This window comes from Saccostrea cucullata, unplaced genomic scaffold (genome assembly GCF_032062105.1).
Source record: "Saccostrea cucullata isolate Sc308-1 unplaced genomic scaffold, CSIRO_AGI_Scuc_v1 ctg4104, whole genome shotgun sequence".
NCBI lineage: Eukaryota > Metazoa > Mollusca > Bivalvia > Ostreida > Ostreidae > Saccostrea > Saccostrea cuccullata.
In genome coordinates this window covers 23,698-35,961 of record NW_026936605.1, presented here as the reverse complement: position 1 = coordinate 35,961, position 12,264 = coordinate 23,698, and positions in this window count along the sequence as shown.

Here is a 12,264-nt window from a genome sequence, read left to right as displayed (position 1 = left end):
GTGAAGTACGAAAGCCTTAGTCCTCAACGTTCAAAACTTATGGTCAAGGTTAACTTTTTTTCATAAGTACGTATATCTCCAAGGTCAAGGTTGTTGGTATCCAATGAAAGGTCTTGCCACAAACAATATATTTGTGAAATATGAAAGTCTTAGTACCATCCATTCCAAAGTTATGGCCAAAGTAAAAATTTGAAATTTCTGTGTAAAAGTGGGTCAAACTCCAAGGTCAAGGTCAAAAGGTCAAATTGGTGGTACCCAAAGAAAGGCCTTGTCACAAGGAATACACATGTGAAATATGAAAGTCATAGCTCTACTAAATCAAAAGTTTGGGCAAGGTTTAAGTTTTTGTGACGGACAGACTGACAGACGGAGAGCTAGACAGACGGAGAGACGAATGAGATTTAATGTCCCCTCGCTTTCGCGAAAGCGGGGGACAAAAACGTCAGTCAGCATTTGACTCTATAATAAATTGTATTTGCTGACAAGGTTATTGTATCTGCCTTTTGATAAACATTATGCGTTTCATTCTCAAAAGAAGCAGAGTGTATTGAACTGTTTTTAGAGGTTAAGTTCTTGAAGATATACGATAGGGGTAAAATTACAAATTTTTATTGGATTTAATTTTTCTTCGCGCTAAAGAAATGCGTGATTTACAATCAAAATATTTCTTTTGTCGTGTAATTCTTGCAAAACATTTTATATATGTCCTGAGATCATCGAGCGATGATCATCCCAAAATCAGAACCTAGATTGCACTGTAAAACCTTTAACAAGGATTCTAAATGGAAAGATTTTTAAAAGTTTAATTACTATATTTAAGGCCTTTTCATATTTAGAGAAAAGAATATATTTACATGTAAAAATAAAAATTATGCATTAGAAGATTTAATACATCTGCTGGATGTGTGTGTGAGTGTGTGTTTTTTACATCATGACAAATATGTAGATGTACATTAAGACCATCATGCAATAGCTTTAGAGTTGATTTTGTCTTGTTGAGAAAACACTGTAAAATACTCTGCGACCGTTTCCTATCATAGTTAATACACGATATATGGATAGATTTATAACATTATATTTTTTTTGTTAATTATATTTCATTTTCGATGTATAAAATTCATACGATTCACAATATTTTCACATTGTTACAAATTTATATAAAGTTGCTAATGTTTGTTTCTTTTTTCATCGGATGAAGTTGTACAATTGATCCTTTACTGTAGATATATACTCAGAGACTTAAAAAACGCTTATATAAAAATGTCCTGTGAAACAAATTCACAATTTAGATTTTATAATACCTTGCCTATGTATTTTGTTTTAATCATTTTGGCATGTATCAATATCATTGATAGACGACGTTTTAAACACTTATGGAGTTAACATCTTGGAATTCCCAGCTCGATCTCCCGACCTTAACCCAATGAAACACATGTGGGACGAGCTTGGAAGACGTTTAAAAAGACGTCAACGCCAAACCGCAAACGTACCAGAATTAGCACAGGCTCTACAGGAAGAGTGGAATAACATTCCTTTGAGACAATTCGATATGTATGCCAACCCATGAGGTCCCGCTTGAGAGCATGTAAAGTTGAAAATGGTGGTCATACACGTTGCTAATCAAAACGGCAAAAATTGTTGACAGTGTAATTTTAACTGTTTATCTTGAAAAAGCTCAGTTAAAACAATTCGATGACTGTATTGGAAATGAAAACATTTCCTGGAAAATTATGATTTTTTAATGAATTTACTACAGCATGTAACATAATGTACCAATGACAATAAGAACAATTTCAATAGGCGTTTTGAATACGGCATGTCAAACGTTGCTATATTCGATAATCTTGTGATGTATATTCAAAATCTTGTGATGTTTGTTCGAAATCTTGTGATGTATATTCAAAATCTTGTGATGTATATTCTAAATCTTGTGATGTATATTCTTGTGATGTATGTTCAATATCTTGTGATGTATATTCGAAATCTTGTGATGTATATTCTTTAATCTTGTGATGTTTGTTCAATATCTTGTGATGTATATTCGAAATCTTGTGATGTATATTCTATAATCTTGTGATGTATTTTCTATAATCTTGTGATGTACGAGTATATTCAATATCTTGTGATGTATATTCGAAATCTTGTGATGTATGTCCAATAATCTTGTGATGTATGTTCAATAATCTTGTGACGTATATTCGAAATCTTGTGATGTGTGTTCTACAATCTAGTGATGCGTGCAATAATATTGCATTATGGGTAATATGACGCAACAGTTTTATAAAAAAAATAAGGACAATTTTCATTGGTTAGAAATAACAAAAGTAGCTGGAGCGGCGATTGTTATCGTGATGCAAACAACTTTGCAAGTATGAAATTGGCGAATTCAACCTTAAGTCGAAATTATAACTAATACTATAGTGAGACAGTATTGTAAAAATGTATTGTTTTGGAACAGCATCACGATTATAAGTCATAACGATTAACGTGAAAATACAAACGGTAGCAGCATCAAAATGTCTATCTGCTGGAGAATGTTTTATCCTGTTTCAGGTCCTCATATTGATATGATAGGGATTAATTGTAAATTGATACGATTTTTTAAAATCATAAACTCCTTTAAGTTTAATATAATCATCATTATGAGATTGAAATAGACTTAGGTCAGATTTTGACCTTCTTGTACTTCGTCTACAAAAAAAAAACAATGCTTTATGTAGAAAAATTTAATGATTACAGAGTCGGGAGTTAATTTTCGTCACGTTGACAACATGCAGACAGACAGCTAGACAATCAGGACAAAAACAATATACCCCCAGGATCTTTCGATCCAGGGGCATAAATATAAAGCTAGTCGAAAAGCAAAAAATCTATCTCAAACTGGTCATTCAAAGCTAATCCCCATCATTATATACACCATCCATAAGTTAATTTGGTTAAAATATGGCTAAGTTTACTCTTCTGGAAAATGTAGGTCAGATCCAGCATCGAAGCAAGTATGGTAGTGTACATCCTTAGATACATCATTCATGCAAGTTTGGTTCAGATAGAGCTTATAGTTACATGGTAATGCCTAATGGACCTACTAATCTTGAACCTGGTCACTCATCTGGAAAATAAGGGTCAGATCCAGTATCCAAAGCAGCAGGTCTGTAAGTGCCTAGATGCAAATTTGGTCCAGATAGAGCTTATAGTTACATGGTAATGCCTAATGGACCTACTAAACTTGAACCTGGTCACTAATCTGGAAAATAAAGGTCAGATCCAGTATCCAAAGCAGCAGGTCTGTAAGTGCCTAGATGCAAATTTGGTCCAGATAGAGGTTATAGTTACATGGTAATGCATAATGGACCTACTAAACTTGAACCTGGTCACTCATCTGGAAAATAAAGGTCAGATCCAGTATCCAAAGCAGCAGGTCTGTAAGTGCCTAGATGCAAATTTGGTCCAGATAGAGCTTATAGTTACATGGTAATGCCTAATGGACCTACTAATCTTGAACCTGGTCACTCATCTGGAAAATAAAGGTCAGATCCAGTATCCAAAGCAGCAGGTCTGTAAGTGCCTCGATGCAAATTTGGTCCGGATAGAGCTTATAGTTACTTGGTAATAGACCTGCTCTTAAAACTTTAACCCGTTAACTTATTTGAATTGAATTAAATATATTTGGAAAATGTAGGTCAGATTAGCACCCAAAACAAGTCTGATCGTGTACGTATACCTAGATGCATCATCAATGCACTGTGGTCCAGGTAGGGCTACTTATTGTTAATTTGTAATGGACTTGCTCTTTAAGTTCTTTTCTTGCACTTGTTAAATATATTATATTTTTAGGAAAAAGTCTGTCAAAAAAGTTTTTATGAACTTTTGATAAAACAAATCAATAATTTTTTAAAATACATTTAATAAAAGAAAATACAAACGCTCAGGTTAAAATGTATTACATCTATTATTTAGTATCAGATGAAATACTAGTAATTATTAATAATTTTTTTAATGGTACATTGATTAGCAATGTACTTAAAGCTGAACAAGATTCGTAAAAGGAATATGGCCGCCATTTCTGATCGGAGAATCGCTATACCCTGAGACCCCTATATAAAGGGCAGGACTTGGTCACTGTTCTGTGTAATCAGTCGAAACTGGTGTAGACGGACATATGCTATACAACACTCGGTATCGACAATAACAAGTTAATAACGTAATACTTTTTCTAATGCAGGAAAGTAAGATAACAAAGAAACTTTCAATTATAATTGTACAGGTTAGAGCAGTATCCAATAATCACGGATACACGTAACTGCAATAAAATGTAAACAAAGGTAATGCAAATTAACCAGCACAAACGCAGGTCACCATTCCACGCCGAAACACGTGACAATAAAGCAGTCTGGTGTGACGAATCTGAAAAGTATACCCTGGTGTTGATGTATCGTAGGTAATGATATCGTAAAGGCGTATGCCTATTTACGTGTCGTGTTCAGCTTTAATATAGCGAAACCTCTCATGCCAAAAATTTTAAATAAACAACCCTCCCCTCACATTTAACTTAATATGATTTGCTTAATCTAGTCCAGTATATAAAAATAATTTGTATACATTTTGGAAAAATCCAAATTATAGCATGATATTCACTGAGAAATTCTGTCTGCAATTTATTATAACTTCAAAATGTAAACTATGTTTCTTCATGCAATCATGAAAAAAATGAGAGTAATTAATGGAAAATAACAAAGGTACATGAGATAATGTGAATTGTCCATTCAGGTGTCTATTAAAATATATAATGGTGTAACCTAACTTACAAAGAGCTTATCACACACAAGCAATATACATGCACAGAGAGCTTGAAATGAAATATTTCTGACATCACATTTAATGTCAAAATTGCAACTGCTAATAATGAAGCAACAATGAAAAAATGTACCAACTATACACATATAAAAAGAAAGACCCATTCGGGAAACATTATTCACTTCAGCTCCGTGTTCCAGTTCGCACATTTAGTCAATAGACAAATATATTTTAACTATAATAGGCAATTTCAAGTTTTTTTTTTTCTATGTTTAGCATCTGCAGACAGATTGGTTTTTAGGTCATACATGTAAAATTGAAAACAATCACAAATTAATATTGACAAATACAAATCTTTAAAAAGCAATTTACTCTTTTGGAATCAGTATCTTTTAAAAAAAAAATTAAATGGTGTACCAAACATTTTCTCTTTTAATAATCTAGTAGTTTGACTACAGTTACAATGCACAGAGAATTTTCAATTGAAGATGAGAAATTTTATGGTTACAAAATTGTGTATTGTTTCAGACAGAAAGATAGGTTTTTGATTTTAGTGTGGATGCTTAGACACAAAGAAAAAACTTGGAATGGCCCCTTATCTTTGTGTTCTTCAAATGTGTAAAAATAAGTTCATGAACAAGAAAATAAAATGCATAATTTAAATTATCTCAATTATTTTGAAGAAATCTGATACATGTAATGGTTCTCATAGAAATGGGATTTGAGAAATCAACTTGAAGACCTCCATTATATGTATCATGGATCTAATTCTCTTTCACTTAATAAAGATATTGCCTTAAGTTAAAATTCTATTATCTCCCCTTTGATTCTAAAAGATTTAAGGATACTTCATTATCATAATTATTTTTTTTTGACTCACACATGTTAAAAGGTTCATTTTCCGGCCTACGATAAAATTACTTTAAAATGTGATTTTATATAACTATGATCATTCTTGTTCATGATTTTGATGTTTGTTTTTCAACATCGATCATCTTAGTCATGTGATTTAGAGATAAAAAAAAAAATGGCTGTCAGTTATAGAAATATTGAGGGTACGTCTATTTAAATCAAGTTTCTATGCATGTTTCTGAATGTAAATGATCAAAAATTGTTTATTTATGTCGGAAATACATCAGACCTAAGTATTAAATTCGAAGATTTTTTTTTTAATTTTTGGTTCAAGATATTTTTTGACAAGAATTCCGAAGCATCCACATTTTGGATATTTTGAACGTTAATCTTTACGAAATCCACACTTTATAGTGCTGGAAAAAGTTTGATTTGCAATTTATTGAAAAATATTACATCATATATAATTATATTGTAATTATATATCATTTCTATAGATGTGGTACTTATTTTACGCATAAAATAACCATTTTAGAAATCGGGTTCCTAAGAAGCAGGTATGGTTTCCATACAAATTTGGCCCTGTGATTTTCTAAAAAATGAAACTGAGGTAAAAGTTGAAAACTCATGCTTTTAAAATAATTGAAATTCAATGCAGAAAAATCATACAAGTCATTTTTCTCACACGTGTTTTTAAATGCTAATTATGACGTCATAAACATGTGCATTTTCTTAAAAAGATGCAGAAGACACCAATTTTTAATGGAATTTTCTTTCAGATAGCATTGTCCACAGGCATTGCCCACAAAGATCTTGAGATATGTGATTTGTTATTAAATTTTGCACAAATATATCAAAAAATTAACGTGGGCGATGAATGTGGACACTATTTTCTAAATGAAAATCACCCTTGAAATGTGCCATTTTGAAGCTTTTTCTGATGAAAATAGAGAAATGCTTCATATTAATGACGTCATATTTGCAGAATGATAAACCTTCATGCCATATTCATTCCTGATTTATCAGAGTCATTTATTTAACTAATATTGAAGGCAGTTTCAAAATTTTTTGATGTCATTACATTTTAAGGGCGCAATAAAGCTAAAACCATACCTTCTTCTTTCTATTGAACTCTTAAAGTTATGTATCAAATGTTGAAAGCACGGAATAGATTTTGATTGCGATTAAATCAAACTGAAGTAGTAATAAAGAAAAAATCAACTATTGCAAAAAAAAATAAAGAATTAACAGCATTAGATTATCAATGCAACTGCATGTTGACTATCCATATACATGTGAATAGTCAATTTATTTAACTCAGAGCGGTTGCATTGAAATATACATCTCTAAGTAAAATGAAATAGCGTCGTAAAATGACTTTGCTTTTATGTAATTACTCGTGTAGCACGATATATTCAATTTAAAATGCCATCTAAACTTTATGTATTTACATGTATAAATGTTGAGACCCCCCCCCTTGTCTAGCGACACAACATAAAATGGAGCAGAATTTTAACAGTTCCGTCAACTATGCATATCAGATTCTGAAGTTATTCGTATAAACTAGTATATATATAGAATTAAGATTTCTACAACATCCCACAACAACATGGACCCTAGGGTTTAGTGCTCCTTTTCCACTCTTGAAACCGTAGTTAGTGAAGCAACTATGCATAAACACTTGACCTCAAGTTGATGATTTCTTTAACTGGTTGAAAAACTGTTAAAATGGGGTAAAGCATCATTCATTATCAATCACATACTACATTTATGAATCCCTCTCCTCTTTAACAGTTTATTTTCTAAGACAGTTAGGACTAATGTTATCGTAACTTATATGATACATGATACTTGTACGGAAGTGTCCATATAAAAATGATGTGTGTACCCATAGGGAAAAAGTCTACAACACAAATAATAAATGCATGTTACCGCTTCAACAAAGATTGATTTCATCATTTCTAGAACATATACAGTACTCATAAGGAAAAACAAAGAATATATGCAGTACTTAAAACGAAATTCAAAGAAGTAGCATATATAGATATACTAAACTATCATTATAAATATAAAAGAAACTCATATTCACACCTTATATTCATTAAAAGGTTTTTATTTATTAATTTTTATCAGACATTTCAAAGAAACGTCTCCACTTGAAATTTCATGACATCCAGTTCTAACAGTCCTTTGATTTTTAGATTTTTAAGTAAAAAGTTAACATTTTTTTCTAGTAAATATGCTTGGCCGATATAAATCTTAATAAATCAACAGAAATTTTATTTTAACTAAAAGTTTATAAAAAGAAATAATTTACATAAGCTAATATCCTTCATTGTGAGTAGTTAGCTTTTTCTGCAAATATCGTTAAAATGAAGTGAAAAGTTTTTATTTAGATGTCATAACCACCTTTAACCAAATTCATAATTTGGTAGTCACCTTTTATATTTATAAGAAATTTACATGCAAATTTTGTTGTTAGTTAAAGTTGGTTATGACATGTGTAGGAGTTATCTAACACAGCCAACCTCTTGAGTTTTCCCATTACTCTAATGCTAATACGGACTAATAGTACCTTCCATTGTGACCCTATATCATTAAAAATACTAATGTTTCATTAACCAATGAACGTTTATCATTAAATTGGAACATAGGCCTAGTGATTCATGCAATTTTCAAGGAAAAAAATGCTATCTGAAAATTTAAAGTCATTGTAGGCCGCAAAACAGCCTTATAGAGAATGATCCTTTTCTCTGCAGAAGTTGATGAAACATTAATGACAATATGGACAGTGAACAAATTTTGATCGCATTCGGCTCATTTGAATATTTGCCTCGGGTGTCTAAAAAAGCAAATTTTGAAAACACTCGCATAATAACACATAACCTTGATAAGGTTTTGTACTAGAGTAAATTATAAAAAGAAAACATCATATACATGTAGTAGCTAAACTAGAGGTAACTACACTTTATACTTGTCACACAACCATTACAGAAAGCAATAATTTTATGATTTACAAAGAATGTCCAATATATCTACTATATACAGGAACATTTTTGCCCCCATTCTACTTTAATCACTTTTTATTCGCAAGAATTCTATTTTCATGTAATTAAGCGAGACAATGAGTTCGCGAAAATTTCATTCTCGCGTATAATAGTATACCTTAAGATTTTATTGAGAAGTAACAACAATTCGTGAAAATTATGTCTCGCTGATAAAGAGTAAATGACAATTTCGCAAAAATAAAGTGTCGCAAAAATTTAGTGATCTACAGTATTTTCGCCCCTTTCGCCCTACTCATAGGTGGACAAATTTAAAATGGGGTGAATTAAAAAAATGCACAATAATTTCGTAAACAGAACTGTGACAGAGCAAAATTGTTGGGAAGTGTGAAAGTACGAAAATAATAAAGTCGAAAATAACCCTGTATACAGTATTTATAAAGCAAAATTTTGTACGAGGTCATTAATTTGTATATATACACCTGAAAATTCAGAACAACACATTATAAAATGCCTACTGTCCTTTCATTTCTCTGAATAGTCTGCTCTAAATAACAGGTAAAATTTGACTGGTTAAAGCCTGAACAGAACATCTTTAGACATCTTGTCACATTCTTTTCAAATGAAACTATAAAACTGACATCATCAAAATATTTCATTCAAATCTTATGGAAACCTTGAGACTCTTTCAATGCTCTAACAATCAATGTTGACAACAAATGCTGTGAATACATCACAGTTGCAGCCCGGGGCAAATTGAGGGTTAATAAATATGTAGAGGAAAATGGGAGTCTCTTCTCATCATCATTGTCATAGAATTGCTTGTACATTTTTTATTCAAATCCATTCACAGGGATCTCTCCAGCACCAGTAATAAATGAAGCAGGTCTTCAAACTTTAAAACTAAAAATCAACCAACTTCTCTGCAATATACATTAACTGAAATGATTAATCAAAAGCAAGAGACTAACATATAGAATTTCTTAGCAACATTGTTGGCAAAGACAGATTGAGAGACTCATGGTTTGACCTGACTTCATAAATCCAGTTTTGACTTGTTATGCATTAGGTTAACTGGATTATGATATCCAAAAGATTTTGATAGACAGACATCATTTTTATGTCGTCTGTGGAGCAGAGCGGGACCAAGGGATCACTGTACCCGGCGTCTGTCCATCTGTCACACCTTGTACCTCAAAAACTGAAAGAGATATGGACTAAATATTTTGCACCTTTATTTCTTGGCACTATGGCATTTGAAAATTGTCATAGTTACTGCTCTCGTAAACCGTGACCTAGTAGTTTGACTTACTTCATTAAATAGTTAAAAGTGCCAATACATAGTATATTTTTGAAATTTTAAGACAATTAAAAGTTAATTATATTGAATGAAATTTGCACAAATTGTCTCTGAGTTATTTATCTTTCTTATACTAGTGCATCAAAATTTATCTTTGTCCTTTAGGGATGAAAAATAAGAGATTACTCTTCCTAACAGATTATTGAATTTTTGGCTAATTCTTTTTACAAATTCACCTACAGTATTTTCATTTCAAAACTTAAAAAAATCTAATGAGCGAATTATTGAAAAAAAAATTTGGAATGAAATGCAAGTTGAAATGTTGGGGGTTTTGGCTATCTGCTTTTAAGTTTTTTGAACTCTAATTAATAATTTCTAATTAACTACGAAAGAGGAAGTTCACTGATTTATAAGGAATTAATAAGCAAAAAAATGACAATCTTATTTCCAAAACAAAGTCACAGACTGGAAAAAAATGGTGTCAAAAGAGACTTCAATAATGTACCTTGGAGCTTTGATAAAAGTGATCGCTGATTAATGACTGGCGATTAAGATACGGGGTTCTTTAGCAGTGGGGGGAAGAGGCTTTTCCATCGGTCATCAAAGTAAGGAGTTTCTCATAAAAGAACAGGAAGCTTTAAAATAAACAAAACAACACATAAATTTATAATACTGTAGACGTACTTTTTTTCCATGGGGTCATAATTTCTCGGAATCTCAATTTCTGTTTAATCCGTGGATAGAAAATTATGTGGAATTTCTAGAAGGTCGCTATATTTATATTAAATATGCTTGGACAAAAATTTCCGAGAAAATATATGACTGCGTACAAAGCGTAAATTAATACTATAGTTCATGAGCCACTGGTGGTGGTCGGTACCATTTTGGGTGAATAAACTTTGTAGTGATATTTGGTAAGGTATACCCCTAACTAGTGAGAAAATGTATGATAGCATCAAATCTGTTGTGGCCTCAGTGCTGGAGACACAGTTATTGCCCTTTATTTGCTCAAATTAGATATTTTGAGCAAAATATATTTGCAACCTGCAAAGTATTTGTCACACAGTTGCCAACTTTGATAGAAAGTTCTTCCAGAATTACTCCGAGATATGATGAACATTTTAAAAGAGCATTAACCGAGTTTTCAGCCTTGATTCAAACAAAATAATTATATTTTTACCACTTTTATTCAACAATTACATGTACGTCAAAAATTTGTATAAAGAAAAAGATAAGTTCCAACGCACATATACTAGTTTGGTTATTCGTCCGTCGGTGACGACGATGACCACTGTCTCATCTTCGTGGGGGAGGGGGTTGACCTGGACAGTGGGTGCGGAGGTGACTGGTCAGGCCGATCCTCTCACAAGCAGATGAAGGAGTTTTTCGACTAGAGCCACACCCCCTTTTTTGTAAATATCAGCTGGGATGGAGTATCCGCCAGGTGCCTTACCAGTTGACAAACGACTAATTGCTTTCTGGATCTCATCCAACGTGGGAACGACGTCCAGTGATTGATGGGAACCTGGGCAGTCGGTTGATGGCTTCGTTGTTGATAGTAGAAGGGCGGTGCAGAACGCCATTGAAATGTCCCGCCCACCTGTCAAGTATCTTTTCCTTCTCTGTGATGAGTGTTAACCCGTCATCACTGAGGAGAGAGGATGAGCCTGATGGAGTTGGCCCTTAGACTTCCCCAAGTCCACAGTAAAAAAAAATTCCTGGGCCTGTCATGAGATTCAGCCTAGCGTTGGATCTCGTCATCTTTGATATTCAGTCAGGAGTCCTGCATATCCCGAAGCTTTTGCTGTACTATGCTGCGAGCGTTCCTCAGAGCGTTCTTTCGCTGTGGAAGTGGGATCATCTATATGAACCTCGTAAGCGCTATGTTTGTCCTCTAGAAGCTACGTGATCTCGGCACGATTATCATCAAACCAGTCTTTAATTTTTTTTTGGTGGAGGGCCTAAGACACTTGAAGGCTGTATTGTACACTGTATTACGAAGTGTGTTCCATGCTGCTTCCACGGGAGTTCATGCGTTCTTCCAGGGTGTCAGCAAAGTACTGAAAGATGTAAGGCAACTTGAGCTTACCAACGTTGAGACGTTTTGAAACCCTAGTCTCCTGAGGACGTATCCTGAGTTTGATTCGAAAGTTGAGAGGTGAAGTTTAGAGAATGTGAGACGATGATTTGTCCAGCACTCCGTGCCGCAAATGGTGAACAAACGAACTCTCTGTCTGTCTCTCTTCCTTACAATGATGTATTTCTGATCCTTGTTTTCTTCTTTTTCTATTTGTTATTTCGACCACATGTGTA